Below are 12,865 nucleotides of genomic sequence, written 5' to 3'. Positions count from 1 at the left end.
TGGTTCTCATGAGGGCCCTGTGCTTTCCACTGCAAACCCCAATGATAGTTAGCCCGGTCCCATCTCTTGCATTAAGAACTTTTTTGATGTATTCTGTCCTTTCAGTTTTTAGGGCAGTCCTATTATCCTGATGTTACTTATTCTTGCTCTTCTACTCTTTTTTCCAGTGTTTTCATGCACTCTCGGAGGGTGTCAGCTTGTTTTTGGATGGAGACTTTGTCGTGTTGTGCGTCCACTAGTTTAGTTTCTGAAGGTCATGTCCACAAGTTTAGTTTTGGAAGTAGTCACTCGATCCGTCAATGTCCTGAGGTCTTGTCTTAGTAATGTTTCATCCACATTATCTGCCCCATCTTATTTTCAAGTGACGCTTGCAGTGCTACTATGGCGCCCAGTATTTGGTTGTCACCATTCTGCATGCTTTGAGTGTCCGTTTGTGACTCTGTTTTGTCAAGGCTTTGAGTGTAAAGATCAATTTTTACCTGATTAGTTTGTGGTGAAGGGCCAAGGGGGGGGGGGGTCTGCTTCCCCTCCCTGGGTTGAATCGAATGTTGGGGGAAACCAATGCTTAATAAATCCGGACTATGGTTCTCTTTGGGTTGCTGTCCACTATTTGTGTGAGCATGACCAGAAAAGGTGGATGGCAAGAGTATTTCATTTACTGTTTTTCTCCCCAAAGTAGCATGTATTATTCAGTGATCACATTTGCCACTCATCCATATCTAGGGAGCATGTCACGTGGCACCAAGTCATTTCTGCAAGAGGTGCACGCCACTGTTTATTTCTGTGTGTTTGTATTGTTCCCCCAGGGGCCCAGCAGCGTTCATCTGCACACCCACATGGTGGCGGTCTGCTTTTATGCCCAGCCTCAGGTCTCTCCATCCAGACGGATGCTGTTATGTATCAGTTGTGGTTATTCCAGCAAGTACAGCTGTACCGTGACCATCCCCTACCGCTCACAGGCTAGATCACTTGGAGCCCGCAGTTTGCACCCGCTCCGAGCTCAAGCTTTAGATTGATTGTTCCTCTCTGGGTTGCCTGCTGTGCACTTATGTCTCTGCAGTCTATCCTCTCTTCAAGGGCACCCTTGTGGTACTACTCTTTGCACGGTCGCCATCTTGGGGTTTCTCAAACCAAGGTGAGAACCTTCTCTTCCCTTTGTATCTTTATTTTTTTGTAGAATCTTGTTACACCGTGGGAGATATTCCTTTTAGCTGGTCATCAGTGCAGCATTAGCCCCGCCCTGCCCCCCCCCCCCCTTAAAATGTGTCTAGTTATAGCAGTGATCATTAGGCAGAAAAAATATTTTCTATCTTTCGTGTATATATATTTGGAATTTATAATCTTGAACACAAGAGTCTGGCAGTCTTGGTAGCCCATGCTCTGGTGTGGAAAAAGCAGCATCGTAAGGTATTTGAACATATTGTCCATAAAATAATTGTTTAATGTCCTTTGGATGGTGGGGCACTGGGCTGGTAGAGGCCGAAGATCAGGATGCAGCCTTGGTTGTAAGCCCCGGACTGACCACTAGAGGATCATTTTAGGAAGCAAGGGCCCAGAGCAGATGAACTGCACCATAGAGAATACAAGAAATGTAAGCAATGGTAAGGACAATGCAAAGGAGAAAGACTTCAGGCATTGTGACTCTTTCTTAATCATTCCTATACATTCTGGTTGGAATTTGATGGTTGGGGCTGCAGGGAAGCTGGGAAGCTGCAACCGAGCCCCATTGCTTCTGGAATCCCCAGCCATTGTGCAATAATTCAATAGGCCCCTCCAGTGAGAGGGTGGCAGGCTAGTTACACAATGTTGAGCCTAAAAAAGAGATATTTTTTCCCAAAGTATTTTCATAAATGTTGTGTATCAATTAACATATCTGACAATACTCAACTCTCTCAAAAAAAACTTAATATCCAGTAAATTGTCAGTCAAAACACAGTAAACCATAAGCAAGTTATTCCTCCCTTCCAACAAAACCACACATTCGCCCCCAAAATAAAGTCTAGTTCAACTAAAGTGTTCTGGTGACAAGAGAAAACACACAAATTCCTAAACTCAAGACCGTGTTCCCTCTTGCCTAGAGAGAAATGATGTCCTACCTTTCACTCCGACTCTACCTATCCCAGATATTCGACACCTAAGACTCGGTCACATCAAAAAGGTTCATCCTCCTGTATTTGTGGAGGCAGGTGATGATTATAAACTCTGAAGTCTGGAAGGACATCAGTGGTTTCCACTTTTGCGCGATCCCCTCACAGTCTTCTTCAATGTCTGTTGCCATTTTTTTCATAGCCATCACTGACCATAACCTTACCCAACATAGGTTTAATTGGTGCATTTCCTTGTTTTTCCAATATGCCGTTATGACCATTTTTGCCATCAAGGGTTATTGTAGTACTCTCTCTAGAGAAGAGGGAAAATGGGGCTTTGTCAGTGATAGCCAGAAACGCCATCCCCAGATAAAAAGGTGTGCTCAATTATTCTAGAGATGTATGCAGTTTCCTGTTCCCAAAAAGGTTGGATTTTCGGCACTCCCACCATATATGTATGTAGGTTCCAGAGGCCCCACATTCCCGCCAGCACTCCCCCGCTGCTTCCGGGTAAATGATATGCAGTTTATCAGATGTTACGTACCAATGCGCCATTACTTTGTACGCCGTTTCCTTTAATTGGGCCGCCTTAGAAACTTTTTTTGTTCTCCTTATCCCCTCCCACTCCTTGTCCATGATGTGTCTGCTTAAATCCTGCTCCCATGCTTTCATATAAGCCCATCTCCCTTTCTCCTCAGCATTGAGCAATATCCAATAGATGGCAGTAATAAGTACTTTCACTGTGCTTGCCTCCGTCACCAGTTTCTCGAAGGGTGTCAATCCTCTAGTAGCTGCCTTCCTAACCATTTCACCCATCATCCAATATCTAAATTGTCTTGAAACCGATTCTGCTCCCTTTCTGGGTTCATATGAATAGGGGTTAATGGTGATGGGAACATAATGAGGTTCTTACATGTAGCTAGTTGGTCCCATGCAGTGTGTGCTGCTCTGGTAATGGAGTTCCTATAAATCGACTGTGGCTTTGGTATCTAAGCAGCCACATAATATGCCACACTAGGATACCACTAGCTGCCGTATCCATTGCCCACCACTGTTTGGCTAAGTCGATTTGCCACCATTCATTTAATATACAGAGATGTGCTGCCAGGTAATATGCTTGAAAATCCATTGCCTGAAGACCCCCCTTACCTTAATTGGCTCTTATTGTCACTCTAGCTAACCCCCCTTATAAAGGAGGCGGCTTCACCCTGCAAAGTGAGGAGCACTATTTTAGGAACTCTCACCGGGAGTGCTTGGAAAAGCTATAATAAGCGGGGGGGGTATGTTCATTTTAATAACATTGATTCTTTGAAACCACGAGATGGTGATCTTGCTCCATCTCTTCAGGTCTGTCCTAAACTGTTCTACTAGCATAGGATAGTTAATATCATATAGCCTGCCTGAAATTGCAGATAGCTGCTCTCCCATATATTTAATACTATCCCTTGACAATCGAAATGGGAGTGATATTTTCAGATGCGTGCTCACATCAGTAGAAGTGATTACATTTAGGATCTCGATTTCTCTAGTTTTGCCTTAAAACCTGAGGCTAACCTATATTTTGTCAGTTCGTCCTATGCCGCTGGTAATGATGGTAACAAATTTTATAGTGAGAATATGACATTGTCCGCAAACAGCACCAGCTTAAATTTCACTTCCCCAAACTAACACCCTGATTATCCTGCCAAGATTTCACCCTTTGCGCAAAAGTTATGTTATGTTATGTTATTGCAATTTGTAAAGCGCACGGTCGCCCAGAGGCATCATGGCGCTAGAAAAGGAGGCTGCTCAGCCGAGAGAGAACCAATGGAAGACCAGAGCTTATAACAGGTAGGTTTTCAGAGCTCTTCTGAAACGAAGATGGTCGGCAATGGCTTTCAGTACCGTGGGGAGACTGTTCCACAGTTTGGGTGCGGCAACAGAAAATGCTCTGCCGCCAAGCCTTTTCCGATTAGCTCTAGGAACGATCAACTGGTTAGAGCTCGCAGAACGGAGATCCCGAACCGGTATATATCTACGTAATTTAGTCTGTAGAAATTCAGCACCCTGGGCATGAATAGCCCGGTGGACGATGCACAAAGACTTGAAATGGATTCGCTGCTTCAACGGCAGCCAGTGAAGTTGCCGTAGGACTGGCGTGATGTGAGCCCCATGAGGGTAGCCAGTGGCTAGCCTGGCTGCAAGGTTCTGTATTCGCTGGAGACGATGGATGAGACCAATCGGTTGTGCCAAGTATAATGAATTACAATAGTCCAGCCGTGAGAGCACTAACGCAGCCACCACGGGAGGACAAAGGGCTTTAGGGATCAAAGGCATGACCCTCTTAAGGACCCAGATCTGATGATGGGTGGACTGACAGACGGCCGCCACCTGGTTAGCCATAGACAAGGAGGCGGAGAGGAAAACCCCCAGGTTCTTCACTTTACAAACTGGGCCAGGCAAGGGGCCCAGAGAGCGAGGCCAGAAAGCAGGGGTCCATAGTAGGGGACTAGGAGGACATCCTACTAACAAAACCTCCGTCTTGTCCCCATTAAGCTTTAACCAGTTCTGATCCATCCATATCCCGATTGCACTAAGACAGTCATGGAGGCAGACTGCAGCCTCGGATTGATCCTGATCCAAGCGAATTAAGATTTGTGTGTCATCCGTATAGGAATAACAGTTAAGCCCATAAGAACGGATGAGACAAATCAGGGCCCAAATATATATATTAAACAAAATCGGGGACAGAGAGGATCCCTGAGGGACCCCACAGGTGAGGGAGCATGGAGTAGATAGAAAAGGAGGCATTGCAAGGGTCTGCAAATGGTTTAATTACCATTTTTAAAAGAAGGGAGGATAGAGGCAGCCCTGCCTGGTGCCCTTTCCCAGAGCATGTGAGGCAGACAGTGAGCCATGAGCTCTGATCCTGGCAGTAGGTCTTCCGTAAATAGCCTCAACCCATTTTACCAGGATAGGGCCCATACCCATCCCTGTCATTACTTCAGTGAGGAATGTCCAATTGGCTCTGTTAAAGGCCTTCTCTGCATCGAGGGAAAGCAACCGTGTTTAAGCCCTGCCAAATCACGTGGATTTATCTATTAGGTGGGACAATTTCCTAATATTATCGAATGCCTGATGCCCCATTATAAAACCAGTCTGATCTCCCAGCTGCATCCCTAATATCTTAGAGAACATTATTTCATCAGAATTGAATATGGCAATGGGTCAGTAGGACATACTTCATGGTCTTTGCCTGATTTATGGATCACGCTTATTGTGGCCTGGCTTATTATGTATGAGATTCTTCCCGACGCCAAGAAAGAATTGAACAAGTCCACAAGTGAATAACCTTCAACAACTGTTTTATAAAAATTATTTGTCAGGCCATCCAGTCCCGGTGCCTTATTTGACTTTAGTGATTTAATTGTGAAGAGAATCCTTTCTTTTCTCTAACATCTGTCGTTGATGTTCTCCATTAATTTGTAAGTCTGCCCCCTGAGCATATTCACAGCACACCTCTTTCCCCACTTTATCTGGTGCATACAGCTTCTCATAGAATTTGCAAAATGTCTCGAAGATAGTCTCTGTATACTGAAACAAGTTCCCCACAGGATTTCTAATCGTCTTGTTCCTTGCCCTGGCTCTCATCTTTTTATGCTCTTGACAACATCCTGTTTGACTTGGTGGCCTTTTAAAAAAACTCACATTTTAGATTAAGTAGGGCTTGCTTCACTCTATTGACATCGATGGTATTGATTTAGCCCCTCAGAGCTGTCATTTTTCAAGGGAGCCTGGGGTATGCACCTTGCTTATATTTCTTTTCCATAACCCCCAATATCAGATAGAAGTTTCTCTCTCACTCATCCTTATTTTGGCCATGTGCATACCCAGAGATAGAAACCTGCCTCTCATCACTGCCTTAAATGCATCCCATGTGTTATTGCATTATGTGTCTGTAGGGGTTTGTGGCGTGTGCAACTACTAGGCCACCTGGTGAATTGTGCTAGGACTGTGCAGTGCGTCTACCTCTCTCTCCTTCATCTATCCTCTGACACCCTGATGGCTGTCATCAGCTCTCCTATCTAAGCTAACTGCTACACTAACACCTAGCCTCTGTCTCTCACGAAGTCTGGGGGAAAAAGCAAAAAAAAAAGATACTCAGCGCCAACCCTGGCCTACCCATAGCAGACACCTATGTCAGCGCATCTTCCAGACACATTCACCAATATCTCCTTCTCTGTCCCCTTCCCAGATGTATGGACCCCTCATCTCATCTCTCCCCTCTCCCCTTTCACATCCTCTCCCATTATTGGTGGGAAGTCCTCTTGGTAGGCTTCTCATCTTCCCGCAGAACGATTAATGTCTACCGCACTGCACTATGTTGGTTCAGGGTCCTCAACCCTACCTCCTTCTCTTCGACTGGCGTTTGCTGTGCCTCATTAACTTCCTTACCAAAGCCACAACCTAACCGTACTGGCGGTGGGGTTGCCTTCATTTTTCCTGAGTGGGTTCTTCCTCCCTCATACACACCCAGCGTTACTCCTCCTTTGAGAGCCTTGTCTGCAAGTTGGTCATCTCTCCCTCCTCCTCTCTGACCATTGCCACGATTTACAGGCCACCTGGCACTACCACCCTGTTCCACTCTGTATGTGCTGATTTCTGCTCCTCTCTCTTCTCAACCTTCTCAAAACTCCTTCTCCTGGGCAACTTCCCCATCCACTTGCCTCCTCTATCACAGCATCCTCTATCCAGTCTATAGAGACTGTCCAGAAGCTTATTCTTGCTTAAATCAAGTTTGCCTCTTGTTGAACTCCACAGACTGGACAAGGTATTTGCTACTTTCATTCCAGGCTCGAGATATATGTTTCTCTTAGAGATATTAGCATTAACAGCCTTTCTCTTATGTTTTTATGTTTTCTTGTTGTTTTTCCAACAGTTACAACAATTTGAAACCATGCTAGATACAGCATGTGCACTGCTAACAATCGGCCAGATAAACTTTCGGGTCTATAGAATAAAATTACAGATTGTTGTTTTTTAATTCTGAATGAAGTGACAATTCTCCTGAAGAAAGTTCTATATACACAGAAAAAAGAACTGAAACATGTCGAGACAGTACAATGGTCAATAGAATAACCATTGATAGATCATTTAAGTCTAGATAAGGACAGTATTAATCTAGAGACTATCAAATTGTGGTTCTCTAGTATATTAAGGACTGGATCTACATTGAATGTTATCCAACCTAATTGGTCATGTCTTGTCACATATTTTAAAACAGTGTTTTATTACTTGGATTCTGATGAATTTGTAAGTTTTTTATGTCTTATATAAATACTTTATATGTTTAATAAAAATTGATGTTTTATGATAACTGTTGTGAAAACTATAGCTATCTATCTCCTGCTTAATTAGTTCTATGTATCCCAGAAAAAGATAGAGCAACCACTTTTAGTGGCGATTTGGGAATCCCTCTTTTATCTAGTAGATTTAACAGTCCACATGAGGTTTTCCTGCACTGTGGTGCTTTGCATTTGGGCTATGTCAGTGCACCTACTTTGTTAAAAGATCTAGAAAACTTGGTTCAGGCAGTAATGAAACTACTTCCAAATGCCAAGGTAATTTTTTCTGGTTTGCTTCCTAGGGCAATATGGGACAATAGGTCTGTTTTATTGTCCTCAGCAAAATATTGGTAGGTGTTTAATCAACTAATTACAAATATTGCACCTCTATGGTGTATGCTGCAGCCAATACCTTCATTTCTGTATGAGTAGGTTCCTGTACTAGAAAGAACACTGCAATGGAATGTTCTTTATAACACTACATTGCCTAATGAAATATGTAGTTTATTACGCATCTCCCAATAATCTTTGATACTTTTTTGCCAACATTACATTCACAACCACTTGTATGAAAGGTAAATGACCATGTGATATCATCAGTGATGTCATCAATGATATTTGTGATGTCATCTTTGATGTCCTGGGTGTTAGTTTTAGCAGTGCACTGTGGTGGCGTGAGTTATGGTTGCTTAACTTACCATAACTGGTGAATTTCAGGAGGTTTGCGATTTTACTTGTAACCGTAACGTCCTTTTAACAATGTTTTTTTACTGAATTTCATAGGTTTTTAGTAGCGCAACGTAACCATAATGTCCCTTTAACAAAGTTTTTTCATTGAATTTGATAGGTTTTTATTAGTGCAACTTAACCATAACATTCCTGTAACAAAGAATTTTCACTGAATCTACATATATAGATAATGTAAATTTGATAAATGTTTACTAGGGTGCGCTTAGTTTATATACATATAACATAGAACATACTGAACCCCCATCCTGCGTTAGTGCATCAGATATCTGCAGACCATGTGCCTGTTCGCTGACAGACTCGGACAACATCAACACTATCCAAAAACTCAGGGGGTATCTTAGATTGTTATATCATCCAAAATAAACCACTAAACATGTTCAAAAAGCAGCACATAAATAGATTACATTCATTAATAAATAAGAAATTAAACTGTGTATGTAAGACAGTAACAGTGCAATTACAGAGCATATGCAACATAGTGGAATATACCAAAACACAATAAATATGCCTCCAACAGAATTACCTCACAGAAATTGCACAGATAAAATCAACAGGACACCTACGCAGCAGTAACAGCAAAACCTAGCAAGAAACTAGAGACTACACTTCATTTATTGTATATATTTATTAACTTTCTTTATTAGGTACACTAAAATTAATATTATTTTTTACACAGAAATGTCCAGTACTTTGGAATGGCTGGAAGAAAATGTTCCTCGGGATGAAATGAGTGAAGACAGTGATACTAATGATAGACACTACACTTCGCTATATAAGCCAATTAATAACCATTACTTTATATGTACTTAACAATTTCTTTTCTCTAACAGACCATACAGACATTAAAAACAATATACCAAGAGAGATGTCAGAAAATCTTCTGCAGCGAATGGAGCTAAAAATGGATATGTTAATGAAAAATGTAATTCTTATAAAAAACTTTGTGGAGGACCATATTAAAGACAAAATTAAATATCACTGTCCCACATGTACCTGTTCCCCTTCTCTATGTCCCAGCCAACTAAACCCAAAACCTCCCCAGCAAGAAAAACATTACGATGAGACTGCATTCCCTTCCTCCCCTACCATCCATCATGTCCAAACCCCTAATTCCCCTGTATTGGTTTCAGTTTCTACTTCCCCCTCTCTTTCGTAATGTATATATTTTTATACAATAATAAAATATTAAGTGTGTTGTTAGTATATTCCTCTGTGTCTTATTTTTTTTAAAAAGGCAGTTAGGGTGTCCGCGGACAGCGCGGCTGTCCAGGATGTCCTCAATTAACCAAAATGGGGGTGTCCTAAGGACACTATACCTGTTTGTTTTGTTGGCATTCAAAATGGAGGTGTCCTTACGACACACAAGATGTCTGCCTGTCCGTAATTAACCAAAATGGGGGTGTCCTAAGTACACTATACCTGTTAGTATTGTTGGCAATCAAAATGGAGGTGTTCTTAGGACACACAAGATGTCCGCCTGTCCATAATTAACCAAAATGGGGGTGTCCTAACGACACTATACCTGTTTGAATTGGCCGTAGTCAAAATGGGGGTGTCCGCAGAACACTAAAGATGTCCGCATATTCGTAGCTATGCAAAATAAAGTGCCCTAAGAACATTTCCCCTGTTCGCATTGTCTGTTACCAGAATGAATATGTCTGTAGAACACATAGCCTGTCCGCCTGTCTGCAAAGTTCTGACGCACATTTGTTTTGTTCAGGGACCTAAATACTGTCCGTAGAACACCCATGCGCAAGCGTAGAACACCCTTTCCCCTACGAACATCGTGCCTGTGTGCAACTGTCCGCCGCACGTGTGTCACACTTTGAATTAGTTTGGGGACTGAAACACTGTCCATAGAACACCCGCACGCATGCTTTTACCCCACCCTGTGCATTTGGTGTCCTACGGACAGCCATCCATTCGCCATTGTGTCCTCGATGTCATCATGTGACCGTACCCGCTCTAAGCATAACGAACACTATCCGGGCCCCCGGATACCTAAAAAGTGCTTTTCTCGGCAATCCAAGGTATTTTCCAGGGAAAGTTCACCCTTGCACATGTCCCACACTATATCCCACACTATATCCCTGACGATCTTCATACTTTTTGGAATTGTTTTGCCCTTTCTTGGTGTTTGAAATGTTCGGGGACAGCACAGATGTCCGCGGACCTCTAAATTCTTTGCGGTGCTGCCCTGTCACAACCATTGCACTTTTCGCTGGGAGGAAGAGGTGGCTCTGAAAAGAGCCTTTTTGTGGGGTTTTTTTGTGTTTCGAAAACTTCAAATGGTCAACACCTACTGCAAAATGGATTGCTGTAATTCCAAAAAGGGTCACAATGCATTTTGTATATTCACAGAAAAATCTGATTGCCGGCATAAGTAAGATGTACTCCATCTCTGCGAAAAATATGTGTACTACAAATCATAATGTTATCATTGTGAAAGAGGACATAACAACATCTCTCAAAAAGGCACAGACAGCCTTGTTAACATTGCACATTGCTTTCTCCATTGTGGACCAATGAAGAATGCAGCCACATTTGTCTCTGCGCAATACAGGAAAAAATTACTCTGGAGTTTAGATACATGTCCATGACTTTCCCAAGTCCTTCTTTCATTGCAAATTGCAAAGAGATTCCAGACACATGTCCTAAACTGTTCCCTCCACAATGAATAATAATAATGTCTGGATGACACTGTGTCACCAAAGTAGCACAAAGAGGTACCAAATCCAGCCACTTCATTCCACGCACTCCATGCCAGTGCACTTCCACATAAGGGAATCCAAGATGTACAGCCACTCTGCAGCGATCTACATGCACCTCTGACCAATTTATCCACGAATCTCACAAAATCCAGACAATCAGCTTTCTGAAACACACAGCCATAGCTATCTCCTCTCCTCTAAGGAAAAATACTTTCTAACAAACTCTATGCTCACACATCACACCCAGTAAACCCCATTGACCAATCCCGTGCTGTTCTACGTCTCATTTGCATCCCTCTCAACCTCAAAAGTCCCACATGTAATACGCGCTGTCCGCGGACAACCGCGAACCACGGTGTCCTTGGACAAATCGCAAAATCTGAGAATGGGAAATTAAAATTGAAATAGTGTGCCCCATTTCCCCTTTGAGGTTGGCTCTGCAGGTGTTTCAGAAACACCTTTTATTTTGTATTTTTTGTTTTTTTCCTTATTTCCCTCCAAAAATCTTCTCCAAAGGAACACTTATGTTCCAAAACAGCATGGCATTTCCCATAAAAGATAAAGACATGCCATCTTCTTTAAAGTAATCAACATTACCAGAGTCAATGTTGTCATTGGACGCAAAAGAACATGCCAGCTCTAATCATAAAAGCAAACATGCCTCGGTTGATTAAACACCTACCAATATTTTGCAGAGGACAAAAAACAAAACTATTTTCCCATATTGCCCTAGGTACCAAACCAGAAAAAATTACCTTGGCATTTGGAAGTAGTTTCATTACTGCCTGAACCAAGTTTTCTAGATCTTTTAACAAGGTAGATGCACTGACATAGCCCAAATGCAAAGCATCACAGTGCAGGACAACCACATATGAACTGTTAACCCTAGCCATATCTTGGCAACCTTGTACCATTGCCTGCAAATTGAAACCAGGCACAGTGCTCCGCAACACCTCCACTCCTTTTACATAAAAAAAGGTTAGCCACATTCCTAGATTTAGCATACTGCTCCAAACCATTCACAAACATATCTCCAAGCACCACCACCCTGACTTTCTCCACCTCCTCCATTTTCACTACACACAGCCTCTCTCAATATGAAGCAGAACCTCAACACCTGATTGGCTAATCCTCAAAATACACTCCCATTTAATGCTCGGAAGCCGCGGATGTGCAAGTCCTGTCTGCGAACAGCCGCGCTGTCCACGGAGCGTGTAAGTAACACTGGGGCAGCCCTTCCACCCTTTCCACTTCACTCTCTGCACCATTCCCTCATTGGCTACTGTTAAGCAGTCACACAACCATCCACCAATCACATGCAAGACCACTACATCTAACTCCATCATCACAATTCAGCACTTTAGATGTACTGTTGATCACTCCGAGTACAATTGTGCTGTAACTTCAAAGCACCTTCAGCCACTTCTAGTAAACTCTGTGCCTCCAGAAAGGAAAGTTTTTCTCTGGCTTTCTTCAACTGGGTTAGAACATGGCGAATTGCTGCTATATGTTCTTCCACAGTTGAGTTCTTGATCAGAAAATCATCAACCTAGGCCAGGTTTCCCCTTTTCGCCCTAGTCGGGCAGGTCTTATGTAGAAAGATGTTAAACTCATTGCCAGAGTTGATATATCCAAAGCGGGTTTGGGTCCATGTGAACTGCTGCCCCACCAAAGATAAAGGCAAGCTTGTACTGGTGTTCCCTACTCTCGGGTGCTCTCCAGTAACCATTGGTCAGGTCAATGGAAGTGTACACCATTGACCCTTGGATCTGTGCCAGCCCTTGATTGGTGTGGGAAACTGCCCATCTTGACATGTGGACCCATTGGATCAACTCACTCAGGTCTACACATATTCTCCATTGGCCATTTGGTTTGAGTAGCCCCAGTACCAGGTTGTTGAAGGTACTGTGGATTGGACAAATTATCCCACGGGATTCTAAGTTCTTAATAATCTCTGTGGGTTATTCCATGGACACGAGAGGTAACAGTTATT

This window comes from Ambystoma mexicanum, chromosome 1q (genome assembly GCF_040938575.1).
Source record: "Ambystoma mexicanum isolate Mex_15411 chromosome 1q, UKY_AmexF1_1, whole genome shotgun sequence".
In the NCBI taxonomy this organism is placed as follows: Eukaryota; Metazoa; Chordata; class Amphibia; order Caudata; family Ambystomatidae; genus Ambystoma; species Ambystoma mexicanum.
Note: the sequence above shows the minus strand (reverse complement) of the source record.